The sequence below is a fragment of the Sturnira hondurensis genome, unplaced genomic scaffold (genome assembly GCF_014824575.4).
Source record: "Sturnira hondurensis isolate 20B ecotype Veracruz unplaced genomic scaffold, ASM1482457v3 Scaffold0000648, whole genome shotgun sequence".
Taxonomy (NCBI): Eukaryota; Metazoa; Chordata; class Mammalia; order Chiroptera; family Phyllostomidae; genus Sturnira; species Sturnira hondurensis.
This window is the reverse complement of record NW_028073279.1, coordinates 12,109,167-12,130,641: the sequence shown is the minus strand read 5'-3', so window position 1 is coordinate 12,130,641 and position 21,475 is coordinate 12,109,167. Positions and strand designations below refer to the sequence as shown.

The 21,475-nt window shown below is 43.0% G+C and overlaps 2 pseudogenes; one reads left to right on the top strand and one right to left on the bottom strand.

The window, feature by feature from the left end:
• Window positions 1–10,531: 10,531 nt before the first annotated feature.
• On the top strand, window positions 10,532–12,004 carry LOC118985493 (peptidyl-prolyl cis-trans isomerase FKBP3-like; annotated as a pseudogene).
• Window positions 12,005–16,756: 4,752 nt separating this feature from the next.
• Window positions 16,757–17,429, bottom strand: LOC118985489 (protein DGCR6-like; annotated as a pseudogene).
• Window positions 17,430–21,475: the final 4,046 nt, after the last annotated feature.

Genomic DNA, 21,475 nt, shown 5'->3' with positions numbered 1-21,475 from the left:
TGACTGGGAATTGAATCACAATCATGTGGTTCAAAGGCCCGCGCTCAATCCACTGAGCTATGCCAGCCAGGGCTATTGCCATTTTTGTACCTGTGATCCTCTGTCTCTCTCTTTTCCTTCCTTAAAGGAGTTTTTTTAGCATCTCTTGCAGAGCTGGTTTGGTGGAGACATATTCTTTTAGACTTCTTTTGTCTTGGAAGCTCTTCATTTGGCCTTCTATCTTGATTGAGAGCCTTGCTGGGTGAAGTAGCCTTGGTTGCAGGCCTCTGGTTCTCATTATTTGTAATATTTCTTGCCATTCTCTTCTTGCTTGGAGCGTTTCCAATGAGAAGTCAGTAGCTAATCTTATTGGGGCTCCCTTGTATGTTATTTCCTTTTCCTCCCTTGCTGCCTTTAAAATTCTCTCTTTATCTTGGAATTTTGCCATTTTAATAATGATATGTCTTGAAGTGGGCCTCTTTGGGTTCCTCTTGATTGGGACTCTCTGTGATTCCTGGATTTGTGTGACTTTTTCTCTCATCAAATTAAGGAAGTTTTCCCTCATTACTTTTTCAGATAGGTTTTCTATCCCTTGTTCTTCTTCTTCTCCTGGTATCCCTATTATTCGGATATTATTATGTTTCATATTGTCTTGCATTTCTCTTAATCCCTCTTCACTCTTTCTGGGCCTCTTTTCCTTTTCTTGCTCTTTCTGTGAGTTTTTTTCTACTGTGTCCTCCAACTCACTGATCCGATCTTCTGCTTCATCATTTCTGCTTTTGATTCCTTCTACTGTGTTCTTCAGCTCAGAAATTGTATTCGTCATTTCCTCTTGTCCCTTGTTGATAGTTTCCATTTCCTTTTTCATGTTGATATAGTTTGCAGTGAGTTCATTGTAGTTCCCCTGTAGTTTCTGGTAGTTCATTGTGAGATCATTGAGCTTCCTGATAACCATTGCTTTGAATTCAATATCTGATAGTTGACTTGCCTCTATTTCATCTAACATTCTTTCTGAGGCTTCCTCCTTTCCTTTCATTTGGGGATTGTTTCTTTGTCTTCCCATTGTTTGTGAGACTCTTCTCGTTAGCCTCCACTTCTTATATTGATCTGTTCTGACTCCCTGGATTTATGGTGTGAACGTCTGTGGTGGAATGCCTGTGAAATTCAGTGATGCAGTTTCCTTCAGTTGTCCTGGTGTTCTCCACTTCCACCTACTCCTTTTTGTGTGTGTATGTGATTAGTTGGAGGGGGAGGCAAAATAGTTTATGACAGCAGGAGAGTATTTTATGATATTTACAGTGACAGCCAGCAGAGAAGAGATAGAAGATCTTTAGGCTATACATAATGTTAACAGTAATCTTCAACTCAACTTGCCACTTTTAAGAGAGGATAGACAAAAGATAAGTCTCTTGTTGGAGAGGGAAGGCTTGTGAGTTGGATCTAGAAAGCAGTGAGTTTGCGGGTGGTCAGATTCTGAGGTAATGTGAGAGCAAAGGATATTAAATAGGTGTAGTGTGTGAGCAAATAGAGTTAATCACTCCAGTAATAGAATTCAGGAAACTGTGAAGTGGACTAAGATCCAGGAGATGTGTTGTGAAGTATTTACAGAATACTTCATGTATAGAATAGCTATTATTTACAATAATATTACAGCAACAATCATATGACAGACTCTATGTGATCTGGATAACATGAATAGGGGGTATAGAACTTTGAGTAGTGTGCTAAAGGAAAACAAGTGGCATAAAGTATAGAAACTTAGCAATACACTGTGGAGGAGAGAACAGGGCAAACCTGTCAAATGATACAGTATAACCAGCCAAGGCAAAGAAGCCTATACAGAAAGAGGAGGAATACAAAGATACTATTCAAATATAAAAGAAGTGAGAATAATGAAAAAATAATAATAATATAAATATGCAGCAACTTGTGGCTTCTCTGTTATAGCAAAGTGAAATTTGTCTCTCTGTTTCTACTGTTGGGATGCCCCCTCTTTGGGTTCAACTCTGGTCTTTTCACAGTTCTAAGTTGTTTGTGACATTTGTGGGTAAAAGGAAAAAAAGACAGGAGAAGGGAGGAAAAGGTGGTAAGGTTGGAAAGAAAGGAAGAAGGAATAAAACAGAAAAGAAGAAAAGAGAGGGGAGAAGCACTGAAAGATAAAACAATAATAACATTTAAAAGATAAAAGATTACTTAAAAAATTAAATAATAAAGAAAAACAAGAAAAAAAATCTCATGTTGGTTTCAAACTGGCCAAACCGGTTTTTCTGGCTGCAGCAAGAAGAGGGGCGATTGGTGTGGTCTTTCTGTGAGCGATCTCCCAAGAGCCAACCCGGCGCCTCTCCCCAGTGCTCAAGGAAGGGGATCTAGGTCTTCCTCATAGAGCTCTTTTCCGGGGGCTTATCACTGTGGGCTGTGTTGCGGGGTGAACATGGGCGCGCGTGCCAGCCAGGCTGCCTGGGTCCCACGGGTTCGGGCGCAGACCCATTCCAGTTCCGTGGGGAGCTCCAAGCCCTCCACCCAACCTCGGGTTCACTGCCAGGCTGGGTGGGGGGCAGTCTAAGTGGCTGTCACAGAAGAACCCTTCAGTTTACTTTTCAAAAACATTCTGCTATAGAAAGCCTGCCTCTCAGCACTGCTTAATCCCCCAGCCAGATCAGTGACTATCGGAGTCAGAGTCCAACACTGCGCCTCTCAATTCTCCTGAGCTGGCGACCACAGAGTCCATGGTTGAACTCGGCCCTTTGTCCTCAGCACCCTCTCTGCAAACTCTAATAAACAAGTCTCTCCCTGCACCCAACCTTGCTTGGCCAGGGAGGGAGGGAGTTGATAACCCAGCTCTCTCCCCAGGACCCTTCGGCAGGCCCAGGGCTCCCAAAGAGTCCACGGTACACACACCGGGAGCCAGGCGCTGAGTGCTGGGTGCTGGCTGAGGCGCGCTGGGCGCTGTGCATGGGGCACTGGGCTCCAGGCGCTGTGCGCCGGCCGCGGCCCCTACTGCTCCTGTCTTCGCCGCGTCCCTGAGACTCCACTGTACTGCAGCCCTCTCCTTACCCTCTGGCTCTTCCGTGTCCGTTACAATTATTTTGTCCTGATCTATTATTTTCATATATGCTGAGGAACTATTGGCTGTTTGCGCTGTTCCTCTATAGACTGGCCAGGATTTTCTCCCATGTGTATGGGGAAATGGAATCCACTCCGTCCTACTCCGTTGCCATCTTGGAACCCTTCCAAAAATATTTGTTGAAAAGGCCAAGAGAGCCCTGTCTGGGTAGCTCAGTTGGTTAGAGTGTCGTTCCGATAGCCAAGTGTCAAGTTTGATCTCTGGTCAGGGTACAGATAAGAAGCAAGCAATGAGTGCATAAGTAAGTGAACAACAACTCTCTCTCTCTCTCTCTCTCTCTTTCTTTCACTCACTTTTTACTTCTAGTCTCTATTAGCCGAGAAATAAAAATGTTCTACATGCTAGAACAGTTTTCAGCCTCAGTAGTGCACCCCCAATCCCAGTTTCTTCCTACCTGTCAACCTTTGGTCCTGTCCATCACTCCAGGCACCACCTCTCCCTGAGCTTGTTTCTCCCCGAGCTTATCACCACGTGTAAGTGGCAGAATGGGGCAAGTGCAGAGTCTACTGTTACGGTTTCCTCTACGTTCTGCTCCAGGTTTCTTGGCACTGACAGCTCAGAGACGTTCCAAAGCAGGTTTGGGCATTTTGGTGGTCCTGTTCTGCTCTGGCCTCTCCTGACTGGTTTCCATCCCCACCTTCATTCCTGGCTGGGGAAAAGGAGTTCCCCCGCTCCTGTTCAGGCCTCATTCCAGATCTCACACCATCACTACAAAGTAACACCTGGGCTTATCATTACCATCTGAGACCAGGTGGTAATGGGATTGGCTCACACTCACAGAGTGTAAGCCAGTGAGACCCCAAGGACAGTGTCCAAGGACAAATCCCAATGAAACCTCAGTCCAAAGAGTAAATCAGAGAGGGGACCACAGGGCACAAGGCAATGCAATAGAAAACAATAGTTAGATGTTTACCCTCTGACAATGGATTTGTATGTGGCATGGTGGTTTCTATCACAATTCAGGGAGTTGAATTTTTTGCCCCGAGCTTGGAAGGCACTCTAGTACAGAAGTTCCCTCTTTGATCACTTCTAAGAGGCAGCAGCCTTGAGTATTCATGCAAGCTTCCAGATGGCCAGGGATGAGTGTGATTTTATTTTTAAATCTGGCTTCCTAGGAACCACCTCAGGTCAGAGTCACTTATTGCTCAGCCAGTGTTTGGTCAGAAGTTGTTTAAGCCCCTTGTGCTAGGGCAGCTCCTGCCCTGAGCTAATAGCTCTGTGCACAGCACAAGTGACACTTTCAAGCTGGTCCCTATTGCTGCTCTTACTGTTCCTGAGTAGGCACAGGCTTGCACATGTGTATGTCCTTCATGGATGTGATCCCTAGCTGTCCCTTAGCTGTCTCCTTCTCTGGTTTTCTGCTACTAAACTTCTCCTCTGCCATTTTACTTGCATAATGAAGCTACCAACCTTCTCTTAATTGCTCTCCAGCAAACTCTCCATTATTTCCAGCAACAGCTTTAGGTATGGGTTCCTCCACACTGTTCCAAATGAAGTCAACCCCTCAGGCAATGCTACAGAGTTCTTCTGTCTCTATGGCCTGCCTTTGCCCTGGGCAGAATCCCTGTGCTTCTGCACCAGACCTGGGGGCCCGCACCTGATGTTACCAGAGTAACACCCCCACTCTGTGGGTAAGCACTGTGGGGAGTGGGGGAGGAGGCAACCCCTGATCTTACCTTGCCTCTTCTGGGATGGAACTTCCACCCTACAAGCAGGTTGGATGGGGGCAATGGGATGCCAGTGTTCTCAGCCTCTGCACCAGAAATAGAGTCCTTGTCCTCAGTTAGAGCTGAGTAAGCAAGGAAAACTCATTGTTTTGGCCGCACCAGCATAGAACAGAGCTTCTGCCACATGGGGCTGAGGGAAATAAATGGCAGCCTTCTCCTCCCCTGGGAGAACTAAAACTCGAAACAGGACTGGATGGCCGCGCACGCCCAGAGGCGGGTGAAGGAGCAGGCTCTGCTCAAAGGCTGCAGACTCTCACTGTTCTTGGCAAGATTTAGATTTATTTTTTCAGTGAATCTACATTTGTTTTATGCCTTTAGGACAATTGTCAGAATATTTAAACGAGTCTTTCATGACTTTCACCAGTTAGTTTGTTTTTCTGGGGAAAGAGTCCACCCAGCTTCATACTCCTCCGTTCTGAGAGTTTTGAGTCCACGCACTCTATTATTTGATCAGAGTTAGGCCCTACTCACCTAGTTGACAAATATTTATAGAGAATCACCTATGTGGCAGACCATGACTTTGTTGCTGGTTGACCTGTGTTACTAACTTGCTGTTCCGGGTTGGCACATACCCAGCACCCACCCAGAACAGGATCTAGTGAGGCTCGGTGAATGCAGCCCTGTCTCTTGGTCCTTGTAAATCTCTTCATCACTTGGCACAAGGGGGGATGTATAATTAATGCTTCTATTTAATTCATTCCTGCCCAATGTCCTTGCTTGACTAACATCATATTTTCAAATATATGTATTTTTCTGTAGTGCTCAGTTCCTCTTGCCTTTATTTTTTTCTTTTTTTTTTTTTAGATTTTATTTATTTATTTATCTTTAGAGGGGAAGGAGAGAGGGAGAGAAACATCAATGTATGGTTGCCTTTTGTGCGTCCCCTGCTGGGAGTTGGCCTGCAGGGAACTGGCCTACAACCCAGGCATGTGCCCTGACTGGGAATCGAACCGAGATCCTCTGGTTCGCAGGCCCGCGCTCAATCCACTGAGCTACACCAGCCAGGGCCCTCTTGCCTTTATTTAGCAAATAATTCTGACTGTTCTATTATTTGTCTCTGATATCAAAATTATTCTGCTGCTCTCCTTGCATGCCTCATATCCATTAGGTCTGTCTACATGCAATCTCACTGATGCTAGCATTAACCCCATGGTCAAAGTATGATTATCCCATTTAGCAGACCAGAAACCCGAAACTCAGAAAGGTTTACAAATGTACCTAAAGTTATAAGGAGTCTGCGGCAGAGTTGTGCTGCCTGACTCCATAGTCGGTCCTCTTCCTGAATGCTAAGCTAGCCTAAGTCTACTTCTGAGAGAAGAGAAATACAGCAAGTTTAAGAAAAATTGTTTTGAACACATTGAGCCATCTACAGCATCACATACTTTGAAAGCCTGCTGGTTTTCCCAAAGCAAATATGCGATCTGGCATCTTGGTGATTTTGCACGTTGGCACACAAAATGACTAATGAAGGACCACAGGCAACCTTGTTGCGCCTCCCTCAAACCCCCAAATGACCCCAATTAAGGCAATCACGTAGCTGATTTACAAAAATGCAGCCCACAAAATGGCAAATGTAACTCAACCACAACAAATCTGGCCCTTGTTAGCTGTGTTGTAATGAGAACTTGCATGAATATCATTATGAAACACTTATGTAGGACAAGAATTGTGCTAAATTCAGAATTTTCTCTTACTAAAAAAATAGAAATGGTGAAGCATATCTATACCTCCACTTTTTTTTAAAGATTTTATTTATTTATTTATCTTTAGAGGGGAAGGAGAGGGAGAGAAACATCAATGTATGGTTGCCTTTCGTGCATCCCCTGCTGGGAGTTGGCCTGCAGGGAACCAGCCTGCAACCCAGGCATGTGCCCTGACTGGGAATCGAACCGCGATCCTCTGATTCACAGGCCCGCGCTCAATCCACTGAGCTACACCAGCCAGGGCTCTATACCTCCACTTTTTAAGAAATAGAGTTAAAGTGAACATCTTCAAAGCACGTGCATCCTCGAGAATCTTTAGTTCTTCAGTGGGATTTGAGTGGTTCAGTTGGATCTCATCTGGTGGTTCCTTTGAACTAATCTAAGCTCATACCTTTTCCACCAAGCTGCAAAATCAATAAAACAAGGAGGGGTAAAATTGCAAACAGTTTGAATGGAGGCCCTGGCTGGCATAGCTCAGTGGATGGAGCCTGGGCCTGCGAACCAAAGGATTGCGGTTCGATTCCAGTCAGGGCACGTGTCTGGGTTGCAGGCCAGTTTCCAGCAGGGGATGCATGAGAGGCAACCATACATTGATATTTCTCTCCTTCCCTTCCCCTCTGAAGATAAATAAATAAAATATTTTTTCAAAAAAGAATTTGAGTGGAAATCTCAAAGGAAAATGTGGGTTTTTCCTCCCATGGGAAGAAGAAAAGTTACTATTTTAGTTAATTGTATTAGACCGTAAACTTAGTAGGTGTTAGACTGCTTCTCCCAGAAGTTCTATAAAACACCTGGGATAGTATTATTTACCTATCAGGGGCTCCTCAAGTATTAGTTGATTATTGCAACCCAAATCTTCCCTTCATTGTCATAGTTGATAGAACAGGGTTAAGTCACTTCAAAAGTTTGCCCATAAATGTATTCTATTACCAGGTCTCACCTGCCATGTGCCTTATCCAGACCTTTTTTAAAAAATATTTTTATTTAATTGTTGTTCAAGTACAGTTTTCTGTCTTTTACTCCCATCCCAGCCCACCACCCCCACCCCCACAGTGCTCCCCACCTCCCTCCCATTTCCACCCCTGTTAGTTTTTCAGACCTTTTTTTTTTGTCATCTTTCTGTGAATTCCAAGGTGGGGTCAGAATATCTCACATAATCTGAGCTGCTTTCTAATCATTCTCCTTTCCCTGTCCTCTAGCAGTTGCTTCTGTTGTCAGGAGTGTGCTGTTTTTCTTCTCAACCACTCTGACGCCCTGTGGGTTGGATTAGGGGCAGGATCAATACTGTCAATCTTTTGCCACCCAGTGCCAGGGAGCCCTGAACCACCGCAGGTTCTCCTTGTGGGGTCAGCTTCCTGGGCCATTTGAGGCATGAAGAGGTAGAATAAGAAAATGCGCCCTTGGGGCAGCTTCCTCTCAGGAGCAGGGAGGAGTTCAGCTGACTGTGCCATTGGCTCTAACCAAAATTACCAATCGGGTCAGTTTTCCACCTGGGTGGGGAGGGACTGAATAAAGGAGTAGAAAGAGGACAAGAGTGTTACTTTTATTGAGCTTATTGCACAAAGAAAGAAACATCAGGAAAAATGGAGAAGCATTTGCCCCCTAATAACCTGCAGAGTTCTGTGGAATGCCCCCAACTCGGCACTGCCGACCTGCCCTTGTCCTCTAATGCCACTGGGGTTCCTAGGTCTAGACCTCGGCTACGCACCCCTGCCTCACCAACTCAGCCTCTCCCTTTCCTTCTTCATGTACTGTTTATTTCATGCGGAAGAAAGCCACATCGAATTTGGGAGGCAGGAGGACTACAGTTGTCATTTCACTTATTTTTTTAAATTTGTAACCAGTGTACTTGAATGCTCTAAACTCAGTAGACCAGCGACTGCCCCTATAAAGGCTCTGTTGAACCTCACTCTCCTTTCACTGTGACATTTTAGACCAAATGTTATGCTCATTTTTAGATATGAAAAAGTACAATGTAATACAATGAATTAGCTTAGAGTTTCCAACTCATATCCGACTTAATTATCTTCCTTGTAACTCGGGAGGCTCATTGTCTATTGTGGAAGGGAGTGCAATTTTCTTTCACTTTTCATTTATCTGCCCCATTCTTCCCAGTGTTTTGGAAACTTAAAGAAAGGTGGGGAAGGGGGAAGCATAAGGCTTGTATTTCAGTGGTTCTGTTTTTTCTTTTCTTCCTTGCCAGTCAATGCCCATGTACAGCAGAAGTCTAAATGCTGAGTCTCTCACAGGCTCGAAGTCCATCCTTAATGGGACCCTACACGGGCCTCACATTACCCAGTACCTGCCGTGGGAGACTCTTTGGCACAATTTCTTATAATCACCTGCTCCACCCTGAGTTCCCATTCCCACTGGTAAATCCCATAGCACTTTTCTGGATGGAATACCTGGAAAATAGCCTAATATATATATGCCCATCTTAACCAAGGACGTCAGAAATTTGTTTCATTCTCATGTGTCAGAATCCATCTCGGTGAGCTTTCTGGTCTGGGTGGGAAGCTCTGCTCCACAGGATCATTTGGGCGTCCTCACTGATCTCTGCATTTCAGCCTGCAGGAAGGGGCAAGAGGAAGTCAGCTAAGCACCTTTTTTTTCTTTAAAATGATAACATTGAATTAGCCATAGGCTCTGAAGCCTGAAGGCACAGAGCCTGCAAAGCTACTTTCATGGAAGGATGAAGAGAAGCAAACTTGTGAATTAACCTGTGAGAAGTGATCCTGTCATGACACCATGTGATTATTTCAAATATAAATCATCTGTGAAGAAAAAATGAAGTAAAACCAGTGAAAGAGCTTATGCTTTGAAACTGTACACACTTTCCAAAGTAAGAACAACATCCTCGTCTCTGAGCTACCTAGCAACCAAACCAAAAATGCACATACGAACTAACGTGACAACTGTTTATGGCACCCACTAGAGAAAGCACGCCTGTTTTTCAGGAGCAACCTGGATTTAACTGCAGCTGGGGTGAGAGGCAAGCTTCTACACTGGATCCTTGTAAAGGGGACACTGTATGACGCAGGCCACCCCATGTTCAACATCATCCCTACAAGAACCAGTTTTGTCCAATTTTTTCTTGTAGCGATGTAGGCACCAGAAATTGAAGGAAAAAAAAAACTTTTAAACTCAGAAACAGTTCCTGCCCTCAGTGTGTGTTGGTCTACTCAGGAGCACAGATGAATAGACAATGCCACATGCTATTAAATTGCAGTGGTGGAGGTGGGGTACCAAGTGTGAAGAGAGCATGTCTCGAGTTCCTAAAAGCAGAAAAGAGTGGGGGCCCAGCACCCAAAGATCACAGTGGCTGAAATAAGGGTGGGGAGTGCTCAGGACACAATAAGCAGAAAAGATACAATTTCATATTCAAAACAAACATACAAAACACTGAAAGGAAGTACACCAAATGATTATTTGTTGTTATTGCTAGGCCATCATATTATAGGTGATTTTTGTATTTTGCCTTTAGCCTGTCTACACGTTCACATTTTATGAGGAGAAAGTTATTAATATTTAGAGACTAGCTTCAGTTGTAACAAGAGACCCAAATAAAAGCAGCTATTAGTTTTGTCACGCATGAGATAGTCCGGTATGATGTAATATGAGGGCTGGGATTTCCTGTGAAATAATATGCAAAGAAAAGTGGCCAGGGGCACAAGCAAGTCAAGACTGATCAGGAGTTGCTAATTGTTTAAACTGGATGATTGATGGATACGTGGGATTTATGACACTACTCTCTACTTTAGTGTGTACTTTAAAATGTCTGCAATAAACATCTGAGAAGGAAGAAACAAATAAGGAAGAGTGACCTTAGCACATCAACCCCTTTCTGCTTCAGTTTGCTCAATTGTAAAGTGAAAATACTTAGAGCTCCCACTTCATAAGACAGCTGTGAGGACTGAATGAGCTAACACACATAAAGTGCTCATAACACACAGGACATAACTGTAAGTGTTATTACAGTGGCTTAAGTCGGGGGCACAATGACCTCTTCAAAAGTCCAGGCTCCTTCCATCTTTCCACTCTGCCGCCTGTTCGCATGTTTATATGATACCGAAGATTTCCTGGGCATCACTTCTTTCTATAGCCTGTCTAGAAGTAGGAAAGAGGTGAGCCTCTGTCCTTTTTCATGTCCTCTTTTGAAACTCAGGACATTTTCACAGAAATCCCCTACCTGGCAGGCTTCCCTTCACTTCTCACTGGCCAAGACCGCATCACATACCCTCGTCTAAAACAATCGCTTACCACGGGGATGGACCTACCAGGTCGGCTGTAGACCAATCAAAACCTACACTCTGGAGCACTGTGAGGGCCCCTGAAGCGTGCAGTACACCCATACCAGAAGGAAGACACTCATGTTCTGTTAGGAAGAAAGAGAGAAAGTGGCCAGTGGACAGTCAACTAACAGTGACTGCCCAGGGCGTGCTCATTCTGTGTGACTGGCGCATAAACTGATGGAGGAACAGAAACAGAGATGGCGGGCAATGGCCACACAGATGAACTGGGCACCAGGCAGAGGACATTGTATTTTTCTTACAGGCAACTGAGGTACAGAGCTAAGGAAAGCGTAACAAGACATAATATTCCTAACTTCCTTTTTACTTAGAATTTTCCTGAAGATAGTATGTAAACCTATGCAGATTATATGCACATCCTATGCAATTTCACTAATTGGTCCCTCAAATAGTTTACATAACTGGGTATGGTCTTTGCTGAAAAACATCTTGGGAGAAAGCAGAGGCAGCGGGGGAAGAAGGCAGCGCCGCTCCACGGCGGGCCTGGACCGTGGGGCGGCTGCCCACGAAGGGCAGTATTAAGTTTCCACAGGACCGCAGATCAGATCCGTTTCTTGCAGATCCCAGGTTATCACAAAACACTAAAAATGTGGTCAAGTCAGCTAACAGGGACCATTTGGTTACAGGAACTGTTTTTTTGAAAGTAAGTGTTTCAAGGGTACTGAAAGTATAAGTGTGTGAGCAGGGGAAAAAAGGTGAAGCTTAATGGAGATAAACCCAAAGACCCCAAGTCTGAAGAGACTCTGGATAAGAATCCACCAAAATATACAAAATCCGTTCTTTAAAAGAAGAAAACCAGCTTCCCCCAAAAGGGAGGTGTCGTCCCCTGCTGGTGTACAGGAGCACTACAGGACGGGGCTGTTGTTGATACCAGTATCCTTTGAAACAAGTTCAAAGAAGAAAATTGCCGAGCCTTTCAGTTCTGAGGTTGGAATAGGCAAAGTCCTCAGAGGATGGACTGAAACACTCTTCACCGAGCGGAGGAGAAAGGCCTGACTGGCGATCGAACCAGAGTGGGCTTGCGCAAAGAAAGGGCAGCCTGGCGCCCACACTCCAGCAAATGCAAAACCCACTTGTGAAGCGGAATTAGGGGGTATTGATCGAAATAGCAACACTTCAGATCTAAAGGCATCAGCAAAGGCCTTGAAGAAACTTATGTAACTAATTACAGCTGGTTACTATTGTAAGGGAAGAGTCAACTGGAAAATTCAAGGACACATGTTAGAACTTGTTTACTTTCTCCCCAAGCTTTTAAGAAATGTCATCTGTTATAAATCCTTGCAGTTTAAAATATTTTACTATAGCTGTGTAAAATACTGGTTAAGGAGGATTATTTTCCTTTTACCTCATGTTGTAAACTAAAAGGCTGAATAAAAAAATTACCCAATGCAAAAAAAAATCTTGGTCAAAGTAATTGACTCAGCAATAATATCTCTAAGGTGAAAGCAAACAAACTTTGGAATCAATATTTACATCTTAACTTCATTTTCTACTGACTAAGACCTTTTTTTAGCTTCTGTACTAAGTTCCTTGACCATTTCCCTTCAAGGAGTCAAGGAATATCCATGTCCCTGACCAGAGCACCCACCTTCAGTGCTGAGTGTAATTATCCTTCTGTGAAAATGAATTCCACATGAATCTGTTGAGGAAGGCAGTGCCTTTTAAGGTATTATTTAATTACAAGTGAGAAATGCTTTACTTGATTCATTAGAGAAGGTCACCATGCAAAAAGAGACTGACCTCAAGCTGGTGAAAACTTTTCAAATTAAGATCCTGGGAGTTTCATTATTGGCACAAGTTTTGCTTGGGGCGGAGCACATGCAAATGAAGGGGGAAAGAGATTTTAGGAAGTGTGCTTATCATGTATGAGACCTCCTAGTATTTCTGGACAAGAAGTCTTGATTTCAGACAGATCTTAGGTGAACAAAATAAGATCATTATTTCTTCTATGAAAGTCGAGCTGCACATTCTCCATTGGAAGAAGTAGAGTGAGATATGGAAGGTAAGTAGTTCCCACGTATCTGGTATGTTTGAGGATTAGAATACAGAGCCTTGAAAAATTTAGGTGCATACTCGAATTTGTTAAATAATGGAATAATATCAACCCTGGTATAAGCTAAATTTCAAGCCTGGGCAACTAAAAATGTTTGTGTATTTTATATGGATTACTAATTATATCCTTCTTGTCATTTATTCATTTATTCAACATATTTTAATCTAAGCCTCTCTATAGTAACTATTCTAGGTATGAGAATACAACATTGAATAAAAAAGAAAAAATTCTAATTGGGAATGATATAAAACAAACAAAATAAAGGTATATATATATATAATAGTAGATAGTGAAAGATACTAAAGAAATAAGTAAAGTAGGTGAGGGGAATAGGGGAATTGGGAAATGGTCAGGAAGGCTTGTCATTTTTGTAGTACAGCCAGGAAGATCTCAGTTTAATGATGACTATGATAACCTTTAATATCTTAGTACTGTTCCTCAATATTCCTGACTCTTCTTCTGAACGCACAATCACAGGATTGCGCTTCCTCACTACACTGGGATTAGAAAAGCCCAGTGACTTATTTAGGCTGATGAAAGTGAGTGAAGTGATGGAGTGGCTGTTTTGGCATGGACACTTTAACAGTTAGTTAAAGTTTTGTTTATGATTGTTTATGATTGTTTCTGCTCTTTCTTTCCTCTGTCACAGCAATGTTCCAATAGCAGTTGTTCTGTCATCTTGGAAACGAGTGAGGACAATGTGGAGCACAGCCCAGCCACCCCAAAATGGACATATATTATGTATGACTTGTTTTAAGCTATTGAGGTTTTCATGTTGCTTGTTATTGTAGCATAACCTAGCCCATCCTGTCTGATACAGTGACGATTGATTGAAGACCTGAAGAAAGTGGGGGAGTAAGAAGTGTGGATGTCTAGAGAGGAGCAATCACTATTCCCAGCAAGAATAGTACAAAAGGCTCAAAGTGAAAGTATGCTTGGAATTTTGGTGTCAAATAAATGTGCAAAAACATAGTAGAAGATGCAATCTGAGATATAATGGACTTCCAGATCATGGAGGGTATTGTGTACCATTTGGCATTTTCTCTAAATGAGAGCCATTTGAAAAGATAGTTGGGAATAAACTGAAGTGGGGGTGAGATAGCAACAGGGAGAAGGGTAGGGAGTCTATTGCTCCAAATCTAAGTGAGAGAGAACTGCCTGAATCATGGTAGTCGCAGCAGAGGTGGTAGGAAATCGTCTGATTCTGGATATATGTGTGTGTGTGCATATATATATATATATATATATCTACTATATATATATTTCCTCCAACCCCTATCTGACCTATCAGTAAATTCTACTGCATATACATAGTAGAATTATATATATTCTCCATATATTCTATATTATATAGAATATACTATTCTATATACTGTATATATAGTAGAATCTGCTGATGGGTCAGATATGGGTTGAAGAAAAAAGTATAGAGTCAAAAATTACTCCACTGAGTCATTTGAGGAGAGATATAAAGAGATAAAGAGATATAAAGAGATATATTTTATAAAGAGATATAAAATAGTTGTTGAGGAGAATGAAGACGTGAATGGATTAGAAAAATATTCTATGATTGCCAGACAGCATTAAAGTGAGTAAACAAGAATTTAAAGGAGACCGATGAGCATGACAGTGTGGTTTTCCCAGGCCACATTCAGCCGTGTGGGAACAGGCATGGAGAAGGCGGAGAGGTGGTTTTATGGAAGTCGGGGTTTTGCCGCAGCAGCATGAGGAGGAAAAAAAGGGGCAAGACAGGTTGATACAAGGGCATGATGATACTATAATTAGCAATGGAATGTAAGCTGGCCAAGGAGGGAAATGAGGAAAACGAGCAGGGTAAATTATTTTAAATATGTGTTGGGATCAAAGTGCACCATCTCTAGAAGAGGGGCTTTACATTAACTAATGCTAATTCACATCAACCTTACAAAGTAGGCATTATTAGTCCAAATTTATAGATTGCTAATACACTGATCCCACGTACTGTGACCCCACATACTATTTTAAATTGAATCAGCTATTTCAGTTTTCAGTGTACAGTACTGTTGGGAATTGCCTCGCCTGGTTTCAGAAGCTTTAACACCCCCATGGCTAAGGCTGAGTGAGAGACCTTGGGACCCTGAGCCACTGAGGAGATGACACTCATCTCCCTGGCAGGGGCACTGCCTCTGCCCACTTTACTTCACCCTGCCTGGCCCCCAGTGCATGATCAGTTAGCCAATGATGGGTAAGATTCCTCAAGGGAAGGATGACCTAAGACAGGCATATCACAAGGGGGCCCTCAGGGAAGGACTTGGGGGGGCTAGAGAAAAAGGGGGTAGTGGACCCTCTCCCCTTGGCTTTGACATAGCCTGAGTCCTCATTATGTCTGTGAGAAGTCTCCTAATCTCTTGGCTGCCTTACTTCCCCTGCTTGACCTAAGCCTAAAACAATGCCAGAGGTAGGTGCAGCCCTGTGCTAGAAAGGACGGGTTCCCTAGGGTGGGTGATCAGGCCTAGGAAAGAATGCATAAAATCCTATGAAACCTATTTTACTAATACCCTCAATTTAAATGATAAGGGTCGAAACCTGAAATGAGTTTGTTTCCCCAAAATTTTATGGCCCTTTAGCTATCTGACCCTGATGCTAAATAAGCCCTCATAGTTCTTTGAATGTTATCTATTATTTAGTCATTACTACCTGACAATGATTGATGGGCCTAATGTAGAATGTGGGTCTTTGGAACGCTGGTTGCTTACTGATTACAATAATGCTCTGTGTACTTTGACACATTTGCAAATTATTTTCCCAGGGTCATGTGAGAGACCAGCAAGTAGCAAGCTTTGTGGGATCTCTAGAGGTCCTAACAAAAAATAAGGGGGGAAATATAGGAGACCATTCTGGTTGGTGTGGGCCCAGACAGGACCCATGCCCACAGATAGATTCTCCCATAGAGAATCAGGCCTGCAATGTACCTAGGCTGCTTTGAGACTTGCTTTTGCTAAAACTCCCTAACCCTGAATTGAGGCAGAAGTGCTTACTGTAACTTCCTCAAGTCTGTGCTAAACGCTAAACCTCCCCAGTATGGAGTGTAATGGGTTCAAACACTTTCCACTTTGCATTTGCAAATATCCTTCTCTTATGTGATTAGCAACATCATCTCCTTTGTTTTCTGTAAAAAGTAACCACCTAAAGCAAACCTGTGCTTAGTAAATGAGGACCCTCATGTAATGTACCCAGAAAAGCAATAAAGGGTCAAGGCTTTTTCTTCTCTTGAGAGAGAAGCCATGCCATCCCTTTTCCTCCACAGGACTCAGTAGTCTGTGTGACTTTGTCTCATATCTCATCCACAATGTGGGGTCTCATAACACGAGCTGGGGTCTGCATCACAATACATATATTCAATATCAATAACAAGTGTTAATTGATTCTAGGAACATGGAAGAAATGGAGACATTTAAGGCTTTTGCCAAGGAAATGCAAAACCCAGCCAAGAAACTGATGGGGGCAGGAGTGACAGGCTTCCTAGAGTATAGAAAAATGTATAAACTGACTCCAGACACAGGGTAACAGAAACAATGGTGTCTTAAAATTTATCTGCAGCTATAAATAAAGTTCAGCAGAGTAAACAAGAACCCAGTCAGCAGCATCCTGGCTGAAATCTCCACCTTGGAAGTAAACTGAGAAACCCAACCCATGTTCTACATGAGAAGATATAGCAGTTTTCCAAGTGATGTATAAGAGGAAAAATGTATCGGGTAGCTGATGATCCAGGGATGATACGGGTCTCTCTGTTGAAATAACCTCAGTGACTTTCAGTGATATATGTATAGACAAATGTAGAATTCTTTTTTTTTTCACTTACAGGCCATACGGAGCCGCCTTTATTTCTCTGGGTCACTCAGGTTTTGGGCCGTGGAGCTTCTCGCACTTGGGGGCTGCACCTGGTCACGGGCTGCCCTCCCTACCTGGCTGCCCCTTTGTTGCAGCTTCCGGATGAGTTCCAACAGGTTCTCTGTAACGTCAGTTCCTGTGGGTTGGTGGTCACATACAAGCCAGCAACCCCCACCTTCTCCAGTGTCTTCTGCTGGTCCTCCACCTTCCGGTCTCACTCCAGGATGATCTCTGGTCCATTGCCTACTAGTGCTCAGCATGGGCAGGTTGTGGGGCCCCTGGTGGGGGCCTGCCGGGCTTCCCGGGGCTTCTGGCGCAGGGCCTGCCTGAGCAGTCGGTGCTCGTTTTGCATCTGCAGGCGTTGGCTGTACAGGCTTTTCTCGGTGAGGTGCTGGATCTCCAGCAGCCCCTGAAGGATCTCAAACGCGGTGCTGTGTAGGAGCGCCAGGCCAGGGTGCTGAGCGTGATGCAGGACAGGCGCTGTTGGAGGGAGCTGGGCAGCTCCTTGACCAGGCTCTGCAGCGCCAACAGGATCTGATAGTGCTGCTCCTGCTGCGGAGCCCCATCCACCGCGTCCTCGCAGGTGCCCACATAGAGACCCAGGGCCCCTTCAGCCCACCAGCCGAGGACCCGAGCGACACTCCCCCTAGAATTCTCCAACATTAATATTTCAGGCTACGGAATCTATGCAAGTGTTGCATATTTCTAATGCTTAAGTGATTTGGCCAATAGAGTGAGAGTGTCAGAATTCCAACTTAAATTATGTAATGGAACACTTAAATTTGTGATTTTAATTTAATGTCTTACCAAATTTATTTAAGAGAACTGCCTATTTCTTTTTCCCCATATTTATGTTTTTATTTATTAGACTTATGCTTGTTAGACTTGTTTTTTAAATACCAAAGAAGTTTCATTTATTATCACACAATTCTCTAAGGATGGAATCAAATACATTAAACATATAAATGCACTTAAAAATATTTGAAGATGTTCAACCTACAAATCATGTATTATAGAATTGTACCCCTGAAGCCTATAAAATGTTATTAAACAATGTCACCCCAATAAGTTCAGTTAAAATAGAATAAAATGACAAAATAAAATATTAGAAGATGTTCAATTAACCAATTTTATAAATGAAATCAAATATTACTCATAGGTCCCTCAAAAGTGGTTATTAAAATTTGCTAGGACTTATAAATGTAAATGTAAATGTATGAAGCCACACTTAAAGCTTCAGGAAAAACTCATTTTCACTTCGTATATTTAATTTAAAAAACATAATTTTAAAAACCAGAGTAAGCCTCTGATTAATGTTCCTGCCTTTGAGGGTGCCCCCAAAGTCTTATGAATGTAGATGAGGAAACTGAGGCAGTTATTAAGTGGCAAAGCCAGAGTGTCATCCCAAGTCGGCCAGCTGCAAACACCCATGCTGTTCTCATCATTCTTCATCTCCTTTCCCTGACAAATAATTAGACAATAGTAACATACAATTAACCCAAAACCTTGAAGAGTTCTTTCTGTCTCCCATGTCCTGCAATGCCTCGGGGTTATAATTATATCATTACCCTGCAGTGCAGACTGAGGCAGAGTAGGTGTTTAAGGATTGGGCCGAATTAGTACGACTTTAATTATAACCTACCCTGAAAGTGGTGTTTCTTCCTAAATTCCTAATGCTGTCATGTGTGTATATATTCTTTGCCAGTTTCTCATAAAAGTAGAGTATAAATAGAGGGAAGAAATCCAATAACCTGTGGCAGATTATTTAAATTATCAGTATGCTTGTTTTGTAGATAAACTCGAGCTTCCTTTCCTTAAGCTTTTTCTTTAGACTTGTTCAGTGGGTCCCTAGGAAGAAGGATGGCATGGAGGGGTATTCCCCTTTAAGCATTCTAATAAAAAAATAAAATCAAAATCCCCAAACAGATAAGATATGATTATTCTCATTAGCATCCAGCATACTGAAGCCTCATTCAGAGCCCTCAGCCTTATTATCAGGGACTGCTCTCCAAGGAGCCACCTAATTCTTGCAGCGCCTGTCTCCCATCGGGCCTGCATTTTCTGTTAACAAGGAAGGAGACCAGTAACGATTGTTGAGGGACACAGTGGGTGGCCTTCCTGATAACCATCAAAGTCATTCCTCCTTGTTAACAGATTCCCAGTGTTGCTCAGGTATCAGACAGCCTGCCCAGGGAAGAGCTTTGATTATTCCAGTCTTCTCTGTGATAGGTGTAGAGGTGGACATGTGACCTAGTTGTAGCCAATAAGACATAAAGGTAAGACTGCAGTAGTGGCTAGGAGTCCCCTAGGAAAGATTTCTTCCCCAATACAAGAGGGAGTGCTGTAAGCAAAAGTGCCTCTGGCTATGCTCTCCTTCCTGATGGGAGTGCTGTCCTTTAAACCAGTGATGCTAGGAATTCCAGTAGCCACCTTGGAATTGCTAAAGGTAAAATTTCCATATACACTTGTGTAGGAGATGTCAAAATCTGTTGTTGTGTTTTATCACAGCTGCTTTTATTTATTTTTTTTAAGATTTTATTTATTTATCTTCAGAGGGGAAGGGAAGGAGAGAGGGAGAGAAACATCAATGTATGGTTGCCTCTCCTGCATCCCCTGCTGGGAATGGGCCTGCAACCCAGGCATGTGCCCTGACTGGGAATTGAACCGTGATCTTTTGGTTCGCAGGCCTGAGCTCAATCCACTGAGCCACACCAGCCAGGGCTATCACAGCTGCTTTTAAGCAGGAGAACATATCAAAGGACCATGAACTTTGAGAGAAGGGAGGAATCAGATCCCTATGGACTGCATTCAAGACCCTTTGCTGACCAATGAACAATGAGACTGGTCTTAACAAATCATGGACAGGATAATGGATTTATTCTGCTCTCCACAGAATAGTAGTTTTCAATCCTCAGCCACCATGAACCACTCTATCTCATAATTTGGTGTTTTTGTTTTATTTGTTCACATGACCACAAGGGAATCACAGAGCTGATTCTCCAGCTCCCTTGTGTCAAGATGTTGCTGAACCAACCTGGACACCATCTCAGACAGACTTCTGGGTGAACCTTAAATATCCTATTTTATGAGAGGAATTGACCAATGACAGCCCATGGGCCAATAGATAAAATTTCACTGGAACACAGCCACGCTCACTTGTTTACATATGGTCTATGGCTACTTTCATGCTTCACTGAAGGAACTGGGTAGTTGCAACAGAGACAGCATGACCTGCAAAGTTGAAAATATTTACTACCCAGCTCTTTACAGAAAAAGTTTACTAACCTCCATTTTAACTACTGTTAGTTGGATTTACTTAGTACACAATATTGAAAGCATGCCCAAATGATACAGCTATATTACAGCGACCTCTTCCAATTCCTGGATTCTCCCAGTAAGATAGTCCCACCTATACCACATGGTGGACCATGGATTGAATCCAGTATCTACTTGATCTAACACCTTAGATAATAGACCACACCACTATCCAGTCATCCCAGCCTTTTAAAGGTCTGCTTCAATAGAAATAGCTCACATTTAGTCTGAAACATTCTTACAACTCTTCCTTTCTCCTTGGCTAGCTTCTATTCATCTTTTCTAGTTTAGCTCAAATGCCATTCCTTCAAGAAAAGATTCTCTGACCCACCAAATAGGTCATGTCCCCATTCTATGGTTTCCTGTAGCCATAAATTTCTTTATCATAGTGCTTAACAAAGATTATAGTAAGACATGAATTGTGTAAGTAGTTTTCATTCATTCCCTTCCTTTTTCAGGTAAAAACTCCTTATGTACAGGGGTCATCTATCCTATTGATGTTCTTTAGCCCTAGGGCCCAGAATTACCTTATTTATAACACTCACAAAATAGATATGTGATAAATGAATGAAGAATAGGTGAATGGAATAAACAGTACAAATCATACTTTGAACTCTGTGAAATCTTTTAAATCTTACATCCTTTACTGGACCACATTCATCTTTCAGAAATACATAAATGGCTCGATTGTGCTAGGCTTGTGTGTTTTAATGAGTCTGAAAGTATCATGAAAAGTATGTCAAGATCCGGCACCTCAGCCACCTCATCCAGCCAGCATGCATCTCATTGTCTAAGATGACGCGTGAGTTGCCTAACTCAGTCACCTGGTGGCCTTGCGTTTATGTGTATCAACCTCTGCATACCCGCAGAGGCTGTTCTTCCCCTCACTAGCTACCTGCCCTTACAAGCAACTTACCTCTGTTTCTTTCACCTGTATAATGGAGGACACTACACGTTGATTAGAGACTTTTCTTTCAACTGGGAAAAGGATGTGTAAGTGTCTGCCTAAAACAAGACACCATGATAGAAATAAAGAAGGAAGGGGGAAGTAACTTGAGAGAGAAGATGTAGTTCTGATCATCCTCTTCATGGAATCTACTAAATATTTGGGACAGTTTTAAACCTAGAGAGTGCATTATCCTTTTTTAAAAAACTGTTTATTTTCCATCAATCTTATTTCCATGCTCTGTTTAAGAACAGCTTAAGAACAGCTTAAGACTGGTCTCTGATTTTTCCTTCCAAGCAGCGGCCTGAGCAGTGGGGGCTGCAGGCCGGTCTTCAGTGCAGCTGAGCGCTCCAGGCTTCAGTAGAGAAACTGCCGGAGGGCACCGCACCTTCAGAGCAGTCTGCGACCTCAGGCTGAGCAGCAGTGAATGCAGGAGCTGGGGTAGCCA